General features: G+C 45.0%; 1 pseudogene; it reads left to right on the forward strand.

Annotated features, from left to right (window-relative positions):
- The first annotated feature begins 5,986 nt into the window (after nt 1-5,986).
- Nucleotides 5,987-25,278, forward strand: LOC138102801 (uncharacterized; annotated as a pseudogene).

The following is a 25,278-nucleotide window of genomic DNA, read 5'->3' on the forward strand; positions in this document are numbered from 1 at the left end:
AGAAAGGACTCCCCGCTTTGTGTGTGGGTGTAAGCTCAGTGCAGATTTTGTGGAAGTCGGGAAAAACAAAAAGAAAAAAAAAAAAAAAAAAGGAGATTTCAAGCAGCAAAACAGGCTTGGAAAAAAGCATAGGATACAGGTGACCCGAAGAGGGTGGCACAGTATTTGAGTAAGCTCAAATAGGAGGATGGGAACCAGACAAAGTAAGGAAATCCCCAGAGCAAGCCCGCTCGGCTGTATTCTAGCCCATTGGAAGGAGATAGTAGGAGCTGGAGGCACAGAAAATAAAAGAACCCTTATAAAATATTGTACCCAGTGGTGGCCACTGTATAAATTAGAAAATGAAGCCAAATGGCCATCTAATGGAACTTTAGATTATAATACTTTGCTTCAGCTAATCCGGATTCTGAGGCTGGAAGGTAAATGGGAAGAAGTTTCCTACGCTGATGCATTTTTCTCTCTCCGAAAACACCCTGAATGGCAGAGAGACTGTGGAATCAAACCCCCCAGTGATCCTATGGTGTTAGCTCTGGAAAAAGAAAATAAAAAGGGCCAAAGAAGAATTAAGCGCTGCTGTTCTTCGTGCAGCATAGGCCAGAGATGCACAAGGTCAGACAAAGTCTATCAAGCAGCAGCTCAGGGACAAGATGATGATGAATTAACCAATTTGCTTAAGGCCCCCCTCAGGAGACAGGAAGAGGATGCGGACTCGGAAGGAACACCAACGCCAACCCCCTCTCCCCCGGGCAGTCCTGTCTCGTCCCAAACCAGGAAACAGGTACTGATGGCACCCCTGAGAGAGGCGGTGGCACCTGATGGAGATACAATGTTGATTAGAGTACCTTTCTCTACTGCTGACCTAGATGCATGGTATAATATTGCCAAAAATTACCGAAATGATCCAGCGGGTACTGCTGAGCGCTTGCGACTTATAATTAAACAGCATAATCCAGATTGGGCTGATATACAACTATTATTGGGTGGACTAACAGAGACAGAAAGACAGTTAGTTTTGAAAACAGCTCGAGACTTGGCAGAGGATTATTACAAAACGCAACAATTAGATGTAAAAGATTACTTCCCACTCCAGGAACCACACTGGAATCCGAATAGAACAGCTGAATTAAAGAAATTAAAAGGTTATCAAGAATGGATAGCAAAAGGGGTAGAAAGGGCTATTCCCAAGACCCTAAACTGGTCAGCTTTGTACGCAATAAGACAGGGTCCTTCCGAGTCACCATCCGAATTCCTGGATCGTCTGAGGGATGCAATGCGCCATAACACATCGCTGGATCCTGGGACCGAGGTAGGGGTACAACAGCTGGTATCTTTGTTTCTAGGGCAATCCACAGGAGATATCAGACGTAAATTGCAGAAACTTCAGGGGCCAGAAGGGAGGAACTTGGAAACTCTATTAGATGCAGCTTGGAGGGTATTCAGTAATCGAGAAGAAAGTTACAAGCAAGGGATGAGGAGATTAGTAGCAGTAGTAGAAGAAGGGAATAGAGGAAAACTTAGACAAGGACCCCCCAGACGAGGACCTCCCAGACAAGGCCCACCCCGGCTAGGTAGAGACCAATGCGCTATTTGTGGAAGGTCCGGCCATTGGAAAAATGAGTGCCCAGAAAGAAGACAAGAAGACCGCCAGAACAGAGGAAACCGAGGAAGGGGGAGGGTGGTTGCACATGTGAAAGAAGATTGAAGAGGACCGGGGGATTCCACCCTAGCAGATCCACTGGTTATAATGAAGCTAGGGGACAAGGAAAAAGAAATAGAATTTTTAGTGGATACGGGGGCAGCATATTCAGTTTTAAATAAAGCTTTAATGCCTGTGGAGGATGACTATATTGTGGTACACGGAGCAACTGGCCAATCTGAAAAAGCTTATTTTTGTAAGACATTGAAATATAAAATTGGGAAACAATGGAGTATTCACAAGTTTCTATATTTACCCAATTCTCCAAAAGCACTCTTGGGAAGAGATTTATTAGAACAATTACAAGCAACCATTATTTTTAGGAATGGGGAAGTTATTCTGGAGGTAAATGACCAACAGTACGTAGAGATACTGAGCCTAATATTAACAACCAAAGGCCCTGCGGAGGAAATTAGGTAAGAGATAATAAGCCAAGTGTTCCCAGGAGTCTGGGCCACAGATGTACCTGGGAGAGCCAAAAATGCAACCCCAATACAGATCAAACTCAAAGAAGGGAAACAACCAGTTAGAATTAAACAGTATCCCCTTAAAAGGGAAGACAGGGAAGGAATTGGCCCAATAATTGAAAAATTCTTACAGTTGGGATTGTTAAAAGAGTGCCAATCTGATTTTAATACTCCTATCCTGCCTGTCCGTAAACCTGATGGATCTTACCGGGTGGCACAGGATTTACGGGCTGTTAACAAGATAACTGAGGATCTCTATCCTGTGGTGGCAAACCCTTACACTCTGTTAACATGTTTAACACCAGAGCTAACTTGGTTTACCGTTTTAGATCTAAAAGATGCCTTCTTTTGCCTCCCTCTCCATGAAGCCAGCCAGAAAATTTTTGCATTCGAATGGGAAAGCCCTAAGAGTGCGCGCAAAACCCAGCTCACGTGGACGGTGTTGCCTCAGGGATTTAAGAACAGTCCCACCTTGTTTGGAGAACAGCTCGCAAAAGATATAGAGTCCTGGGAAGCCCCACCAGGAGAAGGGAAGCTATTGCAGTACGTGGATGATCTCCTAATAGCTACCCGAACAGAAGAAGCTTGCACAGCCTGGACGGTAAGCCTCTTAAACTTCCTGGGACTCCAAGGGTACAGGGTATCCAAGAAAAAGGCTCAGGTGGTGAAACAGAAAGTGATCTATCTGGGCTATGAAGTCAGTGCTGGGCAACGAACTTTGGGGCAAGATCGCAAAGAAGCGATATGCCAAACCCCCAAACCCCAGACAGCGAAAGAGTTACGGACTTTTCTGGGGATGACAGGGTGGTGCAGACTGCGGATTTACAATTACGGGCTGCTCGTGAAACCACTATATGAACTCATTACAAAGGAAAGCAGAGATCTCCAGTGGACAAAGGAGGCCACGCGGGCCTTCAGCCAGCTAAAGAATGCCCTCATGTCAGCTCCAGCACTAGGACTCCCAGACGTGAGTAAGCCATTCTTTCTATTTTCCCATGAGAAGCAAGGGATCGCCCTGGGAATACTAGCACAGGACCTGGGCCCATACCGACGGGCAGTTGCTTATTTCTCTAAGCAGCTAGATGCAGCAGCCAAAGGATGGCCTGGGTGCCTCAGAGCTGTTGCAGCAGTCGTGCTAAACATCCAGGAAGCACGCAAATTCACCTTGGGTCAGAGAATGACTGTACTGGTATCCCACACGGTGTCTGCGGTGCTGGAAGTGAAAGGTGGGCACTGGCTCTCCCCACAAAGGTTCCTGAAATATCAAGCCATCATGGTGGAACAAGATGATGTAGAAATAGTGGTAACTAACATTGTCAACCCAGCTTCCTTTCTCAGTGGAAATCAAGGGGAACCGGTACATCATGATTGCCTGGAGACTATCGAAGCCACCTACTCCAGCCGCCCGGATCTAAAGGATATCCCTTTAGACAACGCAGAGACCTGGTTTACTGATGGGAGCAGCTACATCATCAGTGGAAAGCGACATGCTGGGTATGCAGTTACCACCTGCCAGGAGGTGATAGAATCCGGACCTCTGCCAACAAACACCTCTGCACAAAAGGCTGAAATAATCGCCCTAACCCGTGCCTTAGAGATGGCAAAAGGAAAGAAAATAAACATCTATACAGACTCAAGGTATGTGTTTGGAGTTGTGCACGCACACGGGGCCATTTGGAAAGAAAGAGGACTGTTAAAATCGCATGGAAAGAACATCAAACATGCACGAGAAATAATGTGGCTGTTGGAAGCAGTCCAGCTACCTGAGAAGGTAGCAATCATGCACATAAGGGCGCATCAAAAGGTGAGCTCAGAATTGGAAGAAGGGAATGAACTGGCGGACAGAGAGGCAAAAGAAGCAGCAAAAGGTGAAGTAACAACAACTGGAGCCTTGATCCCAGATGGACAACTTTCCCTAGAGGGTAAGCCAACATATAATAAAAAAGACAAGAAATTGATTAAAGATGAAAAGGGAACATTTAACCAAGAGGGATGGGCTATCACTGCAGGAGGAAAAGTAGTTATTCCCTCTCATTTGCTATGGGCCGTAGTTAGAGAGGAACACCAGAAAACACACTGGGGAACAAATGCCTTATATAACTACTTAATTGAGAAAATTATCGCCAGAAACTTATACAAAACTGTTATGCAAGTAACCAGACAGTGCAACCTTTGCCTCCAGACTAATCCCAAAAATACCCCCAAACCAAAAATGGGCCAGATTGGGAGAGGCCATGGGCCGGGACAGCAGTGGCAAATTGATTTCACAGAACTTCCAAGACAAGGGGGGTATCGATATTTATTAGTGCTAACAGATACTTTTTCAGGATGGCCAGAAGCTTTTCCTACTAGGACCGCTAAGGCTCGAGAAGTAACCAAGGTGTTACTACAAGAAATAATACCGCGCTTTAGAGTTCCAGCCACAATGTCCTCAGATAGGGGACCACATTTTATTTCAAGGGTGGTGCAACAAACTAGCCGACATTTAGGCATAGACTGGGAACTCCATACTCCATACCATCCCCAGTCGAGTGGCCAAGTAGAGAAAATGAACCATTTGATTAAACAGCAAATTGTGAGATTAGGGCAAGAAGCTAACCTACCCTGGCCCCAATCTCTTCCACTTGCATTGTTACGAATTCGGACCAAGCCCAGAATTAAAGAGAAGCTAAGTCCCTTTGAAATACTTTATGGGAGACCATATGGGGTACAGAAAGGAATATCTACCCAAATAGGGGAAGAAACGCTAACCACCTACATGATTGCTTTAGATAAACAGCTTAGAGAAATTGGAAAACGTGGCTGGAACTCGAAGTCGAGGCTTGGACGGTCCTGTACATGGCATTCAGCCTGGAGATTATGTATATGTTAAGTCTCTTACAGAAAAGACTCTGGAACCACAGTGAGAAGGACCATTCCAGGTGCTCCTCACCACTTACACCGCGATTAAGATCAGAGAACAGAGTGCCTGGATTCACCATACCCGAGTAAAGAAGGCTCCAGAGACCCCTTGGAAAGTGACCCCTGGGGATGATGAACTGAAATTGAAGTTTACCCGAACAAAATGAAAATGTTAGGGTGGCACGCAAGTATAACCCAGAAAATTGTTTTTCTCACAGTTATAATTGTAGCCTTCAGCAGGGAAGTTATTCATAGGAGAGAAGACATATGGTCTCAAGCCTTTATGTGGGTTACTGGACTCATGGGGAAATATTCTGATTTAAAAAATTTAAACCTGTTGACTGTAGTCATGCACGGAAACCAAGTGTATACAAAGCAAGAATGGGAAAAACAAAGAACTTGGCAGCTCCAGGGGACTGTAGGAGAAAAAATCAAGATTGGATGCCGAATGATTAACGGGACTACTCACAGAAAAGCAACCCAAATCAGTGTCTCAACTACTCCTACAGACAAACACCGTGAAATCTGTAGTTACTCAAGTGAAGCAGATTGTTGGTATAATTTTACATTAGTACAGACTGTTGAAGTGGTTTGTCTTTGGGGCCAAGGCAGTAATGGGCTCTCATTCAAATTCCAGATAAATGCCATGGCTAGGCCTACTACGACCTACTCTGGCAATCAGATCCAAACCCAGGTCACACCACTTAAATCTGAGCCAAAGGTTTATGAGATTGGCCCTTATGTAGTAAGGAACACATGCCAACAATTACTACTGTTTAACCCAGAATGGTCTCTTAAGCGTGTAGAACTACTAATGCAAATTAACATTTCTGAAATCCAACCAGCCTGTTCCCCTTTAATTCAAACATCCCTTGAAGGGTGGACAGCCTGGCTGCAAAAGCAAACCCCCCTCAAGGGCAGGATGCAGAGAGACCTGACTGGCATACTAGGAACAGGACTGGGAGTTATAAATGGGATTGATTCAGAGATACTGATGAATAAATTGGCCACAGCGACCAGTGACCTGACCAAATTAAAACAACCCCTACAGTCTTCCCTATTAGCATTAGGAAACAGCCAGTGGCAAGTCTCAAAAATACTCCCAGACCTTGAGAAAATCAGCAACCTGGACCACGAACTGATATTAAACACACTTGGCACAGCTCAGGACAATGTCTCATTAGCCCTTAGCTGCATACAAGCTCAATTATGGATGCAGTCCACAGCTTCCTTAATCATAAGAGAAGGTAATGAAGGTGTATTTCCTATTGAGATCCGAGAGGCTGTTTGGAACAATGCTACTAAATTAGAAAGAAAGCTCCAATCCTGGTGGACCTTGGTAAATTTCACCTATGACCCAATGACTAACATAGCTACTGCCTTTGTCCTTACGATACAGAATGCCACAGTTTATGTAATTCATCCTATTGTCGCATTGGGATTAAACCATAAAGGGACAGTTTTCTACCCCTCTGAACATAGAGTATGGGCTCGGATGGTAGGAGAAAAATGGTAAACGGTAAATTTAGAATCTTGCATTACACGGGAACAACAAGGATTTATCTGTGAAAGTAATACACTTGATACCAGAGACATATGTCTTGATACAGAACAAGGCATATGTCACTTTGAGATCCACCCAGACACTTCACCAAAAACTGTACTTGTATATATTAGTCAAGGCTGTGTGTGCTTAAGAACTACCTGCACTTCGATGATGATAGATGACAATGTTATAAATGTAACTGCCAGGAATCACTCCAATTTTTGTATTTGTAATTTTGCCAAGATTGTTGGGTGTGACTTTTCGTATTTAGCACCAGTCGTATCTCATCAATTAATAAGATCTAACTATACCATTTACCATAAATTGCTACCCACACCTATTGGGATGGACCTAACATTAGTAAAGCAATTAGTAAAGCATCAGAACCTCATGGAGATTTTGAGAGAAATCCAAAGAAACGGGGAAAAGACCTTAGTCACCGTCCATTATGACACACAAGAAATCAGCAGAATCTTGCAAAGAGTAAAACAAGACGCAAGCCATAACTGGTGGGACTCACTTTTCGGGTGGTCACCTACCACAACTGGTATCCTAAATATGTTATGTCACCCCATAATTGTCTTATTAACCTTGGTTAGTACCTGCCTCGCGCTGTCTATCGCGTTACTTATTTGGAACTATAGAGTACTAAAAAGGCTATCAGTCCTAACTACTTTGTCAAATGCACACGGAAAAACATTAAGAGATGCCTACCAAAAAATTCATTAGGAAAAGAATTTAAGTATTAGTAAAAGAATTTACTAACTCTTTAGAAAAGGGGGGACTGAATCAGGGGGATGGGGAGCAGAAGAATTCATTTGTCAGGAATAATGCATCTAGCTTGGTCAGCATACCAGAGCAGGAAGAAAAAAGATAAGAGACTGCTGATAAGACCAGCGGGAGCCTCAGACAGACATCCTGCCCTCCCCAAAACTAGCTCAAACCAGTACCAAAGCTTAAACCCAGGCCAAAGGTATAAAAGAGCATGCGCAGGAGAGAAAGGTGAAAAGTTCAGGACGAGGAAGACTCCCCTGACTTCATCACAAGACCCCCCGGGAGACCCCTACCACAACCACCAAACAACACTGCGCAAGCGCTATGCGGATGTAAAGGACTTTTGAGTTCATTATAATACGAAGCAAAGCTGGGCGGGGTTAGGTGATGAATATGTATGAGTTTGTTAGGAAACTTAATGAATATGGAACTTGTAACCCGATAAATACCGAGCTGAATGCAGCTGTCGGCACGCATGATTTTGGAGGAGCGATCCCCCGTGCGTCCCAGCGCTGGAATAAAGCATACCTACTTTACTACTTATTCTAGTAGTGGAGTCCTTTCCGCTTTTCAATTAGAGCTGATAATAAAACACTGGAGATGGCTGACAGGGCGAAAAACTACTTTGGACACCCGAGAATTGATCAGACTGTCCACACGGGTTTGGCCGACTTTAAAATTAAGTCAAGGAAATTGGCCTCACTATGGGAGTTTGGAAAGGAACATCATTACTGACCTGATGGTAAAACTGAGATCATTACGTAAGTTTGATGAACTAAGATATGCAGAACTTTTTACTATGTATTTGAACAGGGAAGAAGCATATGTAGTAGACAAAAGTAATATGGAAATGACTTTAAGGAGGAGAAAGGGAAAGAAAAAGCCGCAGCAAGCTGACTCGTATACTAATACAGACAGAGAAATTGATATGACAGATACAGATATGGGAGCACCAGCTTTGCGCACCGGGGGGGGGGTGTCTCCCCCCCCGGTTCAACCGCCGGGGCAGCCCGCACGGGGGGGGTAGGGGAGCGGTGGCTCTGCCCCCGCCTCCGCCGGCGAGGTGGCCCACACAAGTGGGGGCGGGGGATGGGGGAGCAGTGGCTCGCCCACCACCGCCGCCACCGACTCCACCGCCGGGGCAGCCCGTACAGGTGGGGGCGGGGGATGGGGGAGCAGTGGCTCGCCCACCACCGCCGCCACTGTCCCCGCCGCTGTCCGAGCGGGGGCAGGGGAGGGAGCAGGCGGCCGGCTCCAAGCTGGAGGAGGGGCGCGGGGCCCCCCCACCCCCAGCCTCATCAGGGGCAGAGGGCAGGCGCAGAGGTAGGAGAGATGCGGATTGGCCACCGCCCCCTGACTTTTCCAGAGGCAGGGAAGGGGTGGATTGGCCGCCGCCCCCTGACCTTTCCAGAGGCAGAGACGGGGAAGGGGGAGGGGAAGGGGCAGGCTGGCCGCCTTTCCCCGAGTACCCTGAACACAGAAGTGAAGGTAGAAATGGACACGGGCAATTGCGGCGGCATTCCCCAATACAGAGAACCGCAAGTTTCCGAGCCAGAGACAGGAGGAGCTGCTCGCTCTCCCCACCCTGCAGCACAGGCAGTGTTAAAGCTGAGGGCAGATGGGATGGCCCCGACTCAGGCGGCTCTTGCAGAGCTAGGGACGGGAGAACCTGCTTGCAGCCCCTGCCTCCCTACCCCTCCACCGCCGCAAAGAGCGAGACAGTTCCTGATCAACATTTGCCTGCAACAAGTTTTAAAACCAATGAACCAATTTCGATTAAAAGCGAATGGGATGATTCCGATACAGATGGTTCCCACGGGGAGGGTGGTAGAAGAAGGGGCAGGATAGCCCGAGAAGCTATGAGAGAAGTCAGTCCCGTCGCTAAACACACAAGGTCCAAAATAGATAAAGGGGGAGGGAGAAGAACTTGTATTAGAAGCACCTCTGAGACAGGCTGTGGGAAATCAAGGAGTTATTTATATAAAAGCACCATTTCCTCTCGGAGAATTACAGCAGTGGAAAAACTCAATTGGGAAGTACAGGGACAACCCAGAGAGAGTAGCTATGGGTGTAGAAATGTCCATAAAAGCTCAAAACCCAGATTGGGGTGATCTAAATGTTATGCTAGATGAATTATTGGATAAAACAGAGAGAGAAATGGTCAACAAAGCTGCTATATCTTCTTTAGAAACTCAAATTGCAACTGGGAGTCTTCAAGGGATATCTATCTCCTAGCAAACCCTAACTGGGATCCTAATGTCCCAGAACAGATGGAAAAGCTGAAGCGATACCAAAAATGGGAGGTTGTTGCGTTAAAATGTGCCGTTCCTAAAGCAGTGAATTGGGCTAGGTTGTATGAGATCAAACAAAATCCAAATGAGACCCCCGCAGAGTTTCTAAATAGGCTTAAAGAGGCTGCACAAAAATACACTACCCTTACACCCTGACTCACCTGAGCAGCAGATCCACCTGGCTTACCTGTTTATAGGTCAATCTGCTAATGACATAAAGAAAAAGCTGCAAAAGATAGATGGGCCACCAGATATAAGTAAATTGTTGACTGTAGCCTGGAAGGTATACCAGAACAGGGACTTAGCAGACAAAGATAAACATCATAAACCCCACTACAAGAAGAAGTATGATAAGGAAAAGTCATCTGAGACATCAAAAAGGGATCCCCCTTTTCCCCTATCTGAGGACCAATGCGCAATTTGCAAAAAATGGGGGCACGGGAAAAATGAGTGTCCATCACGAGCAGAAAAGAAGCCTCCAGTTTCGGAACTAACTGTAAATACGGACTGACGGGGACCGAAGGTAACTACCCCAGCAGAGCCTTCGGTTGTAGCTAAGCTGGGGAATGATGATGTTGAATTTCTGGTTGATAAAGGGGCAACATATTCTGTGTTAAATACTTTAAAATGTACACTGAGTCAAGATACTGTGGATGTGATCGGAGCTACAGGGGAAAGTGAAACAAGGCCTTTTTTCCAACCTTTAAAATTTAAATTGGGAAAACACTGGGTCACTCACCAGTTCCTGTATATGCCAAATTCCCCACTGCCATTGTTAGGCAGAGATTTATTGGAAAAATTGGAAGCAGAAATTAAGTTTTCAAAGGAAGGGGGAGTGAAAGTTATAATCCCAGAATCTAAAATTATCGAAGCAGCTGCTATACTTGTACAGGAATGCCATGGAAGAATTCCCAAAGAATTTGAAGAGGCTGTCATTCAAATAGTGTGGGCCAATGATTCTCCTGGCAGATCCAAAAAAGCTGAACCTCTGAGTATCACACTCAAAGCAGGGGCTACACCAGTAAGGCAAAGACAATATCCTCTGAAATTAGAAGCTCGTAAGGGATTGGTACCTGTGATTGAAAAGTTTCTCAAATTTATGTTGTTAGTGGAGTGTGAATCCAGGTACAACACACTAATTTTGCCAGTAAAGAAAGCTGATGGTAAAAGCTACAGGTTGGTACAGGATTTGAGGGAAATCAACAAGATAACAGAGGACATACACCCAGTGGTAGTGAATCCTTATACACTTTTGACAACACTAACGAATGAATTAGGGTGGTTCACTGTTTTAGATCTCAAGGATGCCTTTTTCTGTATTCCTGTGCATAAGAATAGCCAAGAACTCTTTGCTTTTGAGTGGGAGAATCCTCTGTGCTAGTTTGAAAACAAACCAGTGGGAGGCACCAAGTCAGAATAACAATTTAATGGAAATTAAAGAAAAGGGAAAGAAAGTAAAAGAAAACACTGAGAGTCAAGATACAACCTGAGTCCCTGTTAGGAAGAGTGGTGGTCGCAGTGCTCTGAAGTGGTGATCCTGTAGTAGAAGGGGTCTGCTCTTCCTCAGAAAGTCCAGTGGTGGCTGTGGGGCTCCTGTCCTCTGGAAATCCAGTGGAAAGAGAGTGTCTCTGGTGCTCAGAGTCCCAGATTATATCCACGGTGGGATGCTTGGTTCCTCCCTCTGGGTGGAGCATCTCACAATAGGGTAATTATTCGTGAGGCCAAGTGTTGATTAAGCTCGTTAACAGAAGATAGTCTGGAGGGAGTTATCTCTGAGTCATGCAGCAGGACAATGATGGGCCATTAACAGCAAGATAGTCTGGGGGGAGGAGGCAAGGAAACACTGCCCCACCTGATTTCCACTGCTCATGAGGATGGTAATAGAATACACCTCAACCCAGGACATCCTGAAACAGGGAGGAAGACACAGCTCACCTGGACAATTTTACCACAAAGATTCAAAAACAGCCCGACCACATTCGGAAACGAGCGGGCAAAGGAGCTTGAGGACTGGAGGAAACAAGAACCAGGAGGAGCGGTTCTCCAGTATGTTGATGACATCTTGATAGCAGCTAAAACACGAGATGACTGCATGAAGCTCACTGTAAGTCTGTTGAACTTTTTGGGCCAAAGTTGGTATCGGGTCTCGAAAGAGAAGGCACAGGTTGCCAGGGGAACAGTAGTATACCTGGGCCTGGAAATTTTCCGTGGACATCGACAACTCAGCAGAGAATGGAAGGAAGCTATCTGTCGACTTCCAGAGCCCCATACCATAAGGGAGATGCACGCCTTCCTGGGAATGGTAGGTTGGTGTCGCCTGTGGATATCAAACTATGGTATACTGGTGCGACCTTTATATGAGGTCCTTAAAGCAGCTGAAAAGGGGACAAGTATGTGGACAGAGAATGCCAGGGCTGCATTTAAACAGCTGAAAGATTCCTTGATGTCAGCCCCAGCTCTGGGGCTGCTGGACTTGACTAAACCTTTTGAACTCTTTACACATGAGCTACTGAATGTTGCTCTGGGGGTACTGGCACAGCACCTTGGAGACTCTAAAGACAACTTCTGTGGTAAAACCTGCAATGTTTTTATCATCCACGTTACTTAACAGTGTGCCTGAGCATGATTGTTTACAGACAATAGAGGAAACTTATTCCAGCAGACCAGACCTGAAAGATGTTCCTTTGAAGGATCCAGACAGGGAATTGTACACTGATGGGAGCAGCTTCATGAGAAACGGTAGGAGGATGACCGGTTACGCTGTAACCACCTCAGATAAAATCATTGACGCAAAAGCCTTGCCTCCAGATGTATCATCACAGAAAGCTGAACTCATTGCACTAACGAGAGCTCTAGAACTGAGTGAGGGGAAGGAGGTGAACATATGGACTGATTCCAAATATGCCTTCAGTGTTGTGCATGCCCACGGAGCTATTTGGAAGGAACGTAGCCTGCTGACTGCTCAAGGTAATGAAGTTAAGCATGCTAAACAGATTCTTGCACTTTTACAGAGCATTTGGAAGCCTACGGAAGTGGCCATCATGCATTGCAAGGGTCATCAAAAAGGGAAAACAGCCCCTGAACTGGGAAATCGTTTTGCTGATGAAACAACCAGGGGGATTGCAGAAAAAGGCATTTTTGCAGTGGTACCACAAAAAGAGATAGATTTGTCATCATTTACCCCAAAAAACGATCAGAGGGATCACAAATTAATTAAGTTCCCTAAGGCTGAAATCAAAGAAGGTGGGTGGGCTGTTACCCTGGTAGGACAAGTCGTAGTTCCACCCCTGATCCTTCGGGAAATAGCCCAACGAGAGCATGAAAGTACCCATTGGGGAACAGAAAATCTTTTAAAACATTTGAGGAAAGTAGTGATAGGGAGAGGAATGACTGATATTGTGCAATCTGTAACAAGCAAGTGTGAAACCTGCTGTAAAAACAACCCTGACGCAAGCAGGTGAGTTGTGTTAGGAGTGACAAAGACAGGAGATCTCCCAGGAGATTATTGGCAAATAGATTTTGCTGAGATGCCACGCAAAGAGGGATGAAGGTATATACTAGTACTGGTTGACACCTTCAGTGGATGGCCTGAGGCTTTCCCCTGTCCCACCAACACAGCAAAAGAAGTAGTGAAAGCTTTGCTCAATCATATAATACCAAGATTTGGGGTTCCTTTGGGAATGTCATCAGATAGGGGACCACATTTTGTTGCAACGGTGGTTGGGGAAGTTAGCAAGATTTTGGGACTTACCTGGGACCTGCACACACCATACAGGCCCCAGGCAAGTGGCAAAGTTTAATGCATGAACAGGACCCTCAAAACCCAGATTTGCAAGATTTGTCAAGAGACATCCATGACATGGGTTCAAGCCCTGCCTATAGCCTTGCTGAGGGTCTGCATACAGCCAAGGCGAAGGGACAACATCAGTCCCTATGAAATATTATATGGCAGGCCATACCAGGTTCCACATATCCCAGGGGAAATTCATATGAGAGGTAAAAATGATTTGCAGAAATATTTTATGGCTCTGAGTTCCACTTTGCAGAAGCTCCAGAGATTCGTCGTGTTACCCAAACCAATAGGATTGGACACACCTGCTCATCCATTCCAGCCTGGAGACTGGGTCTACATCAAGTGGTGGGGCAGTGACCCCTTTCAAGCCAAGTGGAAGGGACCATTCCAAATTTTGCTGACCACTTTTACTGCGGTCAAGGTTGCTGGCAAGGGACCGTGGATTCACTACTCCAGGGTGAAGAAAGCTTCTGCTCCCGAAATCACCAAGAAGACAGAGACTGATACAAATCAGAAAGATGCAGTCTAGACTGTTTTTTACATGTTTGCTGTTTGCCCAACTGGTAACCATGGTTCAGGGTTCACCCCATGATTTGCATAAGACTGTGGTCCAAAATGTGTCCAAAATTCTTAATATGAGCAATTGCTAGATCTGTACTCAGTTACCGCCCCTAGATGGGAAGGGTCACTGGCCATTAATTAGCATTTTAATAGAAAAATTAAGAAAGATTTGGATAAAATTTGGAAGGGAACTCAAATTCTGCATGAAGTGGCTTCTAGAAATAACACTTTAAAATTTGATCATATTTTTGATACCCTCACCTCATGGTTACCAAACTGGACCTGGGTAAAAGAAATATTCATAATAGTTGTAATTGTAGTTATTATCTGTGTAATTTCCTGGGGAGCAGACAGTTGTGTAAACTGGTTCTGCGGGTAAAAATAGAGTAGAGTAAAGTAGAGTAGAGTAAAGTCTAGACAAGATAGAGTTTTGTTAGTCTCTAAAAGGGGGGAAATGATGCCATGAAGATTTTTGCCTTTACTTTTATACCCCTGTTATACCTTTTTACAACTTCTGTATTCCTAGTGCTTATTGCCTACATTCTTGGACTTGTTTGTCAAGCTAAGAGACTAAACATTTTAGAAGCTTCGTAGCTAGAGATCAGTGTGCCCCAGACACCAAGGTCCTCTCCAGAACACATTCTGTAAACCAAGATAGAACCATCCAGGGGAAGGCTCCTTGTGGGGGGGTGGGGGGGGGCTCACTTGAGCCTCTCATTGGGGAATCTTTGATAGATATGCTAATTAGTAAAACCTATAATGTTATACCCAATGTTGGGGAGAGAAACAGAGAGACACAGAGATAGACTCAGTGGGGTGCATCTTGATGCATATGACCTGGATGTGTGCACCTAAGGATCCTTAAAGTAAACACCAAGGTAAAATCCCTTTTCCCCTTCTAACCGTGTATGACTCTTGATTTTAAGACCAGGAAAAGGCATCAGTGGATAGGCAAATAAGCCTAGGGACCAGAAAGGCACTAGTACCTTAAACAACCCTACAGACCAGAAATACATGAATATATCAAGCCAGAGAAACGTTATGAGCTCAACCAACATGATGGCTATTTTACCCGGACACAGAATAAGTAAATTCAAACCAAAATGTAATTATCGCAGGTTTTTCACTTTCCTTCGAGCCCTACATTGGGGGCCACTAAATTTGTTCTGGTTTGGCCAAATTTAGATATATATCCTCTGAGGGAAGGCACAACCACCCCTCCCCCACCAGGTTCGGGAAAAAAAAAAAATTTTCCTCGAAGGAAAGTGAAGGAGATAAAACTATTTATTTAACAAACACATGGGAAAAGGAAAATAATGCTAAATAATAAAATCTTTCACTGTGGAGGAAAAACCTGGGAAAGTGTTAGAGTCCTCCCTTTGGTCTCCTCGGAGCTGGGGCTTGGCCCACGGCCAGGCCCTCTGTGCCCGGTGGAAAGTCCTCCCGATGTGTTCTGATGTTAAAGCAATCAAGCAGTCCAGTAGAAAAGGGGGAAAATCTAAAATTCCAGGGAAGGAAAAATTCAACTCTCAGTCTCTCCGGAGAAAAAGCAGCTGAACCACTGACCCAAAAACTGTCCCGGGAGCAGCAAGCCGGATGCCTCCTCCCTCCCCTGCCGCAGCTGGGAAAACCAATTGCTATCTGTGTGTGACCTTGAACAAGCTGCAAACTGCTTTGAAAAAGTTTTGCTCACTTTTTTCTTCCCCCTCTCAGGCTCAGTTTAGAGGCATAGAAAGGCACAAGAATTAATTTCTGGGCATAGGCAGCGATATGGGATACACGTCATAAGGTCACCCCAAGACAGGCCCTTGTCAGTGCAATCAGTTCAGCTTTCTGTGATGACACATCTGCTAGCAGGGCCTTCACCTCGATCACCTTGTCCTCAGTGGTTACTGTATAACCTGTCATTAGTTTACCATTTCTCATGAAGCTGCTCCCACCTCTAAACAGCTCCCAGTCTGGATTTCCTAGGGGCACGTCCTTCAGGTCTGGTCTGCTGGAATAGACCTCCTCGATTGCCTGTAGTCATGCTGAGGCACATCATCAGTTAAGGTAGAGGACAGAAACATGGCAGGGTTAACAACAGAAGTTGTTTTCAGGGTAACATCATCCTGTTCTAACAGCAGTGACTGATATTTAAGTATTCACTTGCCGGACAGCCAACGTCCTCCTTTCTGTTCCAGTACTGCTGCTACTGCATGTGGCACATACACTACAATGTGTTGTCCAAGGGTGAGTTTCCAGGCCTCTTGAATCAAGATAACAGTAGTTGCCACGGCTTTCAAACACCCAGGCCACTCTTGGCTAACATTGTCTAGCTGTTTGGAAAACTAGGCCACAGCCCTCTGTTGGCATCCGAGGCACTGTGTGTTGGGGAGGATGAAAGTTTGTTGGGAAGTTTCACAGGTATTTAGGCTTGGCAGAAAGATCTGTGACTGTAGAAACTGGGGATGAGATAGAAATGAAAGCAAGTTTTGATATAGAGTAAAAGATGTTTTGCTGAAACACTGACCACTGAGTAACTGAGAAGGCAAAGGTTGGAGATGAGTTGGAAGGAGATTTTTATGATTAGGGCAAAGGTATGTGACTACAAACAAAGACATGTTTTTCATGGAGTAAATAAGTCTCAAGAAGAGCATAAGTAAATAGAAAACATGTCTTTACCAAAAAGAGAGATATGGCAGGCAAACAAGAAATGTTGATGTAGGAAGAAAAAGAGAGGTCTGAGAATTTTCCACTGTAAGCTTAAATTGTAACTTACTTACTCTTGTGATTGGATAATAATGACTATAATATGGTGATGGTAGTAGTTATGATAGGCAATAGGCAAATGTAAAGGTATTGTGTATGGTGCTTATTGGTTGTTATATGTTAAGATACTCTGCAAAGAAAAGTATAAAATGCTTTGTAACTTGAACAGAAAGCGGCTTCAGGTATGCCTACAGCTGGAGCTGGCAGCTGTAGGGCTGGCTCTGGATACCCACTCCCTGAAATGCTGTAACTTCACCTATGCAATAAACAGCTTTCAAGAGAGCCACCTGAAGTCCAGACATCCTTCGTGAAACTTTCTCCTATAGCTGTGCTAATATGCCCAGTGCCACATTAAGTCTTTCATGTGTAAAAAGTTCAAAAGGCTTAGTCAAGTCTGGTAAGCCCAGTGCTGGAGCTTAAAGTGTTTCAGCTGTTTAAATGCAGCCCTTGTGCTTTCAGTCCAAATTATAATGCCATTTTCAGCTGCTTTTATTGCTCCATACAAGCATTTCACCAACAACCCATAATTTGCTATCCAGAAATGTCACCAATCTACCATTCCCAGAAAAGCTTGCATCTCTCTCACAGAGTGGGGCTCTGGAAGCTGGCAGATGGCTTCTTTCCATTCTTTGCTGAGCTGTTGGTGTCCACGGAAGATCTCAAGTCCCAAGTAAACTACTGATTCCTTGGTGATCTGTGCTTTGTCTTTGGAAACTCTGTATCCACTCTGTCCCAAAAAGTTTAACAAGCTTAGAGTGAATTGGATGCAGTCATCTCTGGTCTTAGCTGAAATCAAGATGTCATCAACACACTGAAGGATAACCCTTCCTGGCTCGTCTCCTCCAATCTTCTAATTCCTTTTGCTAGCTGTTTTCCAAATATTGTTGGGCTATTCTTGAAACCCTGGGTTAGGACTGTCTAAGTAAGCTGACTTTTCCTCTCTGTTTCGGGATTTTCCAACTCAGAAGCAAAAAGCTCTTGGCTCTTTTTATGTACAGGAATGCAGAAAAAGGCATCTTTCAGGTCTACAACAGTAAACCACCCAAATTCATCTGTCAGTGTGGTCAAAAGTGTATAAGGGTTTGCTACCACTGGGTGTATGGCCTCTGTAATTCTGCTAATTACCTTTAAATTTTGCACTAATCGGTAACTCCTACCATCAGCTTCCTTTACCGAAAGGACTTGGCTCAGTCTGTTGACGTCATCCGCTGAACCGCTATCCAGGCACGCAGCGTTGCCTCCCCTGTGGGAGGTTCCCTCCCCACCCCCCCGGTGGAAAGCCCTGCCTCCCAGCTCCACCTCTAAGGGTGGTGCCGTAGGCTACACATGCTGGCTGTCCTCTCCCCTCAGTCCCTCCCCCCCCCCGGAGGGACCGGAGGGGAGAGGGGAGACAGCCTGCGGCTTCTGGGCTGAAGTCACTGAAGATGCAAACATCACCCAGAGCTGCCACAGCCAGTCCCCCTCTTCCTTCAGATGTGGCCCTGCCAGAGCTGGGTCCCTGCTTGGCTGCAGCAGCAGTGGTTGTAGGGGATGGCCTGCTACATTGGCCAGAATCGCAGCCCGAGTCGCTGCCGGGAGGTCTCCCGGGTCCGCAGGAGGGGGCAGGGGCAGCCAGTCCGCCTCTGTCATACATGAAATCCCTATTTGTGCTTGGTCTTTGCATATTAAGTGCTTTAATTAATTAATTTTGAGTTAAAGATTTTTAAACTGAATGTTAAAATTAACCCATCAGCCCAGGCACAAAAATCAAGTTCCATTATCAGTGTTTTCAATTGTTCAAAGTAGTTTATTAAGAGAGTTGCACCCTTCCCAGTTAAAAATTCCCCAGTTAAAATTCCCAACTTAATGCTCCCTTTTCAAACTTCAAACCACTTGTACACCATAAGAGTTATCTTTCCTGTGTTTATTGTATACTTTTACAAGTGTTTTAAGATGTATTGGATGTATTTTAATACTTTTTTTAGGTGTTTTTACTTGTACTTTGGTTCCAAGGCAAATTTCAAAAACCCCAGTTCTAACAGCCAGCAGCTATTTTTAGCCCCATAGCCATTACCCTGTAGGCAAGCTCTATTGCAACCTGAATTTTAATGAAGGCATTGTAGCACCCTTATCTCAACTAGTACCACCCCTCTGACAACGATGAGCCAGTGGTGGATGGAGATGATCTGTCAAAGGGAAAGCACCAATCACTTTAAACCGAAGGGGTGGGCTGTGGGCGGGCTGTGGGCGGACTGGGGCGGAGCAAAGGCACTATAAAACAATGAGGCAGCCAGAGCCATGCCCCTTTTCTCTCTCCAGCCTAGCTGTGGTGGATGTCAGTGCTGGGAAAGCCTACTCCTCTTAAGGAGCCTTTAGTAATTTTTTTGCTTTTGGACCAGCCAAAAGCCAGCCTAGCACTGCAAGTCCTTTTTCTCTGAGGTGCAGAGCTGTTTCAGCCAGAAGATCTAAAATCCCTGTGCTCCGGGGGCATACCATCTATTGAGCCATAGGATCCCAAATTTTTATATTTTTCTAATTTCTGTAATTTTTCCATTTTTCTGTTTTCAATAAATTATTTTAATTTTTTTTTTAACTAAGAGTTGTCTCATTTCTCACAGCCTCCACCTTCTCCTTTTTCACTGGCAGGGACCCATCCAAAGCTGTCTCTCCTCCCCTCCTCCCCCCCCCCCCCCCCATCTGCAATACCCCCATCGGCTGAGAAAGAAGAGGGGGAGGACCCATTCTCAAGGCAGGAGCTATTAGATCTATCTCCACGTCCTCCCCATTTGTCACGTCCAACATAGACTTCTTATTCTTTTTCTCTTTTTTCTTTTAAAGCAGTATATGCTTCTTTGATTCTTGTAACTGGGCTATAACTAAAAAGTCTTGCATACTCGATTTCTAAGAAGCAGTGGTGTTTTTGAAGGCTTGATATTAAACTTGATATTAATTTTTCATCTAGTGTTGAGCTTTTGATGGGATACCCTTCCTTTTGGGACGAGGGTGAGAGAGCAAAGTAGGCTGCCGTTCTGCTAAATTCTTTATTTCATAGTCTCATAGCTTTCTTGAAGGCAGAGTTCGAAGGGGTTACATCATAAGGCTAAGCAGCAACAGCAGCAGCAGCAGGCAGACAGCAAGAAGCAAACAGCTTCTTCTAATTCTAGTTCTTCTTTTTTTCTTACAGAAGTGTGGATTATATTTGTTAATTGACCAATAAGATTAACATGTGATTCTAGTTTTCCTTTTCTTAACCTATCCTGGTCTAATTCTAACAGTTGTAAATCTTACACGAGTGTTACATATGTATCACACTGATGCCTTTTTCTGGTCTTAAAATCAAGAGTCATACACGGTTAGAAGGGGAAAAGGGATTTTACCTTGGTGTTTATTTTAAGGATCCTTAGGTGTACACGTCCAGGTCATATGCATCGAGATGCACCCCGCCGAGTCTATCTATGTCTCTCCCCCCTCCCCAACATTGGGTATAACATTATAGGTTTTACTAATTAGCATATCTATCAAAGATTCCCCAATGAGAGGCTCAAGTGAGCCCCCCTCCCCAAGGAGCCTTCCCCTGGATGGTTCTATCTTGGTTTACAGAATGTGTTCTGGAGAGGACCTTGGGGTCTGGGGCACACTGATCTCTAGCTACGAAGCTTCTAAAATGTTTAGTCTCTCAGCTTGACAAACAAGTCCAAGAATGTAGGCAATAAGCACTAGGAATACAGAAGTTGTAAAAAGGTATAACGGGTATAAAAGAAAAGGCAAAAATCTTCATGGCATCAACACAGATTTGCGTATATAGTTTCTATCAGCTCTTACTGTTTATGTGAACACTCTATCTAAAAACTGTGAACAGTATAGTTCTAGCTATATTTTGTCTCAAGTAAAGAAATTCTGTGAAAAGATAACACTGCTGCAATAAAAACTGTGTTTAAGTTCTCTGCTGCAGCTTTTCAATGTTTAAAGCACTTAGCATATATTTCTACTAAAAGTTAAAAATCTATATTTCTATTTCACTTTGGTGTGACTTCATGTATCTCAGCTTATCCAAAGGTTTTAATTCAACCCCTGTACTTTGGCTTTCCTCTGGGCCTGGGTCCCGAGAAGCTTTGACTCCAACAATCTAGGCTTCCAAATTGGGGCCACCTTTGCTGGTTATCTAACTATGAACTGGCTAGATCACTGTGGAAAGCCAAATTAATTCTGCTTTTGTAAGGGCTTTATCTCCACCAGTTAACCTCCCCCATTTTTTTAGGACATGCCTCAAAGGGCAGCTCTGCGGTATTTCATTCTCCATATGAGAAATATTACAGCCCATGGTTTTATGCTTATAAACAGAAAATTCACAAAAATAAAGCAAAGCGATCTATAAAACACGCTACTAAGCAAAGAAAGAAAACTAGAGAAGGCAGGATTGGAACTCACAACCCCGGGGTTTCAAATGTGGCTGGAAATATGTTTCAAGACCCCAAGCCACAGCACCACCTGGCTATGTACCGATGGACAGTGGCTTCAATTCTAAACCTTTCACAAGGCAGGAACAAACTGACAGAGGGAATCCCCTGGGACTCATCACGAGTTCCCTGACAAGCTTCTCACAAGCATCTAGCAAACAAAGGTGTTCCAACTGGAGTTGAGACCCTTGTGGACTCTCTTGAGCCCCTAAACAAACTGTAAGAGATCTCTTAACACCCAACCCAGGTGCTAACAGAATACCACCTTTATTCATTTACTCACATGCCTCTGTGCTGGACCTGGAGAATTTTCTGGGCTCTTGGGGCTCCTCTGCCTCCTGGACTGTAGCAACTGCCCCCCCCCCCCCCCGGGTGCTGGCAGAAGGAGGGGAGCTGAGCTGGATCTTTCTGAGTCCCAGAGGATTTTCGGAAGCCTTGTTGTCCCTTCTGGTGGTGCCAAAGAACTGATGCCTTGAGAGACCACCTACAAACAGAAACTAGACAGGAGTAAGGGAATAAAGGTAGGTATTTATTTGAAAGGCCTTCAAAGGTACCCCCTGGGGAGCCAGAGGCTATTGCCAAGATGGACCCCAAGATGCATGACAGGTCATGAGTTCTTCACACTTTTATAGGTTTGGTTCATTTGCATATCAGGGTTAATTCTCCAATTAAAGCTTCAGTTTAATTATGTAATTCCCCTCAGCTTGCCCCCCTTTAGAGGCTTTTGGTTTATACTTTTTGGGCCTAGGACGGTCTGGGTGTCCTTGAAGGGCAAGCCTGGAGAGGCTTTGTTATGTCTACGTAGCATGAGAGAGCAGAAATTACAGGCTACAAGAAACTTCAGAGTTGCACACAAAGCAGTACAGGATTTGAAAAATATAAAAGTTAAAGCCCAAGGCATCATGGCCAGTTAGAAATGGTGGTAATGCCTCTGTGATAACATATTTAAGAAGAAAGAAAAAAAGTTGTGCAGTTGTAATTGCGGCCAGAGAAAAGCAGGAGTGAGAACATGTGAGAAGAACAACTATGCAGACACCAAGGTCAGTAGAGAAGGAGGGGGAGGAGATGCTCCAGGCACTGGAGCTGAGATGTGTCTTTAGCCCGTGGTGAAGACCATGGTGAGGCAGGCTGTCCCCCTGCAGCTCATGGAGATCCATGGGGATGCAGAGATCTACCTGCAGCCTGTGGAGGACCCCCATGCCAGAGCAGGTGGATGCCTGAGAGGAGGCTGTGACCCCATGGGAGACCCATGGAGAGAGAAGCCCACACTGGAGCCGCCTGTCCTGGAAGGACTGCACCCTGTGGGAGAACGACCCACATTGCAGCAGTTTGGGGAGGACTTTTGCCTGTGGGATGAGGAGACAAAACAATGGACTCCACACGATTCAATATGAATCAAGCAGAAGCCACTTTATTGCTTTTGTCTATCCCTTATATACAATTTTTCTGTCTATTCACACAATCACGCTCTTACTGATTGGTTCAAGTCCTTTTGCACGAGGCAATCATGCAACTCAGCAATATTTCTATTGGTCCAGTTAGTTTCTGGTGTACTTCCCGCGTATCCAGCTGTTCTTGGCTTTCTTCCTCATTTCTTAGTGAAGCAATCGATGTTCTTCCTCTTTTCCTCTCCTCCCGGTGACCTTTGATACTTGGCTACGTGCTTACTCTATACTCTCGTATGGCTGGTTCATGATGTAACTGTTTTCCTCCAAATACATCTCTACAATTCCCCCTTTCTTTTCTTGAACCAGCCAAACCTTCTTCATAGCTTTGTCAATCGTGCCAGACACCCCTCTCATTACATAAGGAACATTTAATAAAATAATTAGTACAAAGCCTACAATTACAATGCCTTGCTTACAAATATCTAATAACCATCTGGTTATGCCCCAGCCTTTTAGCCACTCATCAAGGCCTGAACTGCCTACAGTCAACTTCTTCATGTTGTCACTCAACTCCTGCAGCTTCTTATGAATTGATACTGAATGGTCAGATAAGTTCATACAACACATTCCCTCAAGCTCCTCACACCCATGTCCCTGCACTAAAAGCAAAAAATCAATTGCAGCTCTGTTTTGTAATACAGCATGTCTTACGCTATCTACATCCATAAGCAATTGCGTAATAATATCTGATGTTATGTTTAACTGCTTCACAGCCCAAGACCCTAATTTAGTTAAATCTCCTAATGCTTTTGCTGCCGCCACCCCAGGTGTAATTAAAGAGGCGACAACTCAAGTTGGTATATCCCAAAACCATACATTATCCTTACAGTCTGGTCCCAGCTGTTGTATGCTTCTCTTCACTCTATGTATTACTGCTTTTGCAACTGTCCAATTCTGTGGATACAAAAATGCTGTTAACAAGAAATTTTCCTGCTTCTTTCTAAGCCCGTGAGATACTTTTCTCTCTCAGGAAGATAGTAGCAGAGTTCTAAAAACTATGAACACCTGCAGCCTTGCAAATCCATGTTTATGGTACAGTAGAAAAATATTTTGACAATGGATGTTTTAGAATTTTAGCCAATCACCCCAATGGGTGGCTGATCCTTTGTCCAATTAGACTATGAAGAAAAAAGTCTGTAAAAGAGTTTGTAAAATAATTAAATAAATCAATCTTGCTGCACAATTCCTGCCTGCTGGATATCTCTCCTCTCCTCCTGTAGCGGGTTGGGTTTGTAACCGGGCAGAAACACCAATTTAGTGTAGTGGTTTGGTCCAAGATACTCATTACTGTTTACCTTCTGTGAGATAAGAATTAGGAGAAACACAAAGCAGGCACCAAACTTGAAAGAATATAAAGAAGTTTATTAACAGACCTAAAAGAAGGAAAAAAAAAATTATACCACACCTTCAGAACTCTTCTCCTCCCCCCACCTTCCTCCCTTCTCCCACTGACAATGTAAAAAGACAACCCTTGAGATGTTCAGTCTGTTTACCACTTCCATAATAACCTTGTTCAGTCCATTTAGGAAGAGGTCTCTCTGCTCACATGTGAGTCCCTTCCCCCGACTTGCAGCTTTTCCCACAACTGCTTTCGAGGGTCCACTCTTGAAGTTTTTGGGGTACAATTTTAAGGTTGACCCGTTCAGAAACAAAAGTTCTCTTCACCCATCTCTGGGAGCATTTCATCTCTAAGAACAGAGGCCCTTCTCCTTCCCTGGGAGCAAAGGGTCTTCCTCATCTTCATCTTTAGGACTATCTCTGGGAGCATCTCTAGGAACTGAGGCTTTCTCCTTTCCCATTTGGAGCAAAAGTCCTCATCGCTTCCATCTCTCCCTGTCCAAACTTCTCATGAAATTACAGCTGCGTCAGCATCTGCCTATCTCAGCACAGGTGCTTTTGCTTACAAGTTGAACTGAACACTCCATCCCCCATATCTTCATGAGATTACAACGGGATACTCTGACATATCATAGCTTCACAACAGAATTTCAGCTTTAAGCATCTCCTCTTTCTCTTCCCTCAGGTTTTCAGCTCTTCACAGCACTAAAAGGGTTAATCTCACCTCGGCCTTGCGGCTGGAATGTGGCTTATTGAAGTGGAGGTGGGGGGAGAGCCGAGCCACTCCGGCTGCCCACAGCCCTGCTGTGGGGTGGTTCCACAGGTGGAACAGGGCCCATTGGCTCCAGGATGGCCGTGGCCCGGCCCGGCCTGGCCCAAGCAGGGCCTGGGCAGGGCCCACTGGCCCCCGCATGGGGCCCGCAGCCACCTGTCCCAGCACTGGAAACGAGAGAGAGCTGTGGGGGGGGTTTGTCTTTTCTTAAGTGTGTATCACAGAGGCGGTCGCAATTTTAAGTGGCTTAAAGAATTGTCCATATTCAAACTGGCTAGCTGATAGGTTCTGTCAGGTCATGGGGGAAGCTGTAAGCACCCATTTGCGAGAACATCACTTCCGAAACTATGCTAGCTAACCCATGACACCTCCCTACGGCTGCGGGATACAGTAATATTTCGTGAACCCCGATGTGTCCTGCACGCTGCAAACCAAGCCGAAATTCTTTAGAGGTACGCTGTTCCCTCCCCACCTCCCCCAGACCGGGATGTCCGACGGGACTGA

This window comes from Aphelocoma coerulescens, assembly GCF_041296385.1.
Source record: "Aphelocoma coerulescens isolate FSJ_1873_10779 chromosome W unlocalized genomic scaffold, UR_Acoe_1.0 ChrW_unloc_scaf_2, whole genome shotgun sequence".
In the NCBI taxonomy this organism is placed as follows: domain Eukaryota; kingdom Metazoa; phylum Chordata; class Aves; order Passeriformes; family Corvidae; genus Aphelocoma; species Aphelocoma coerulescens.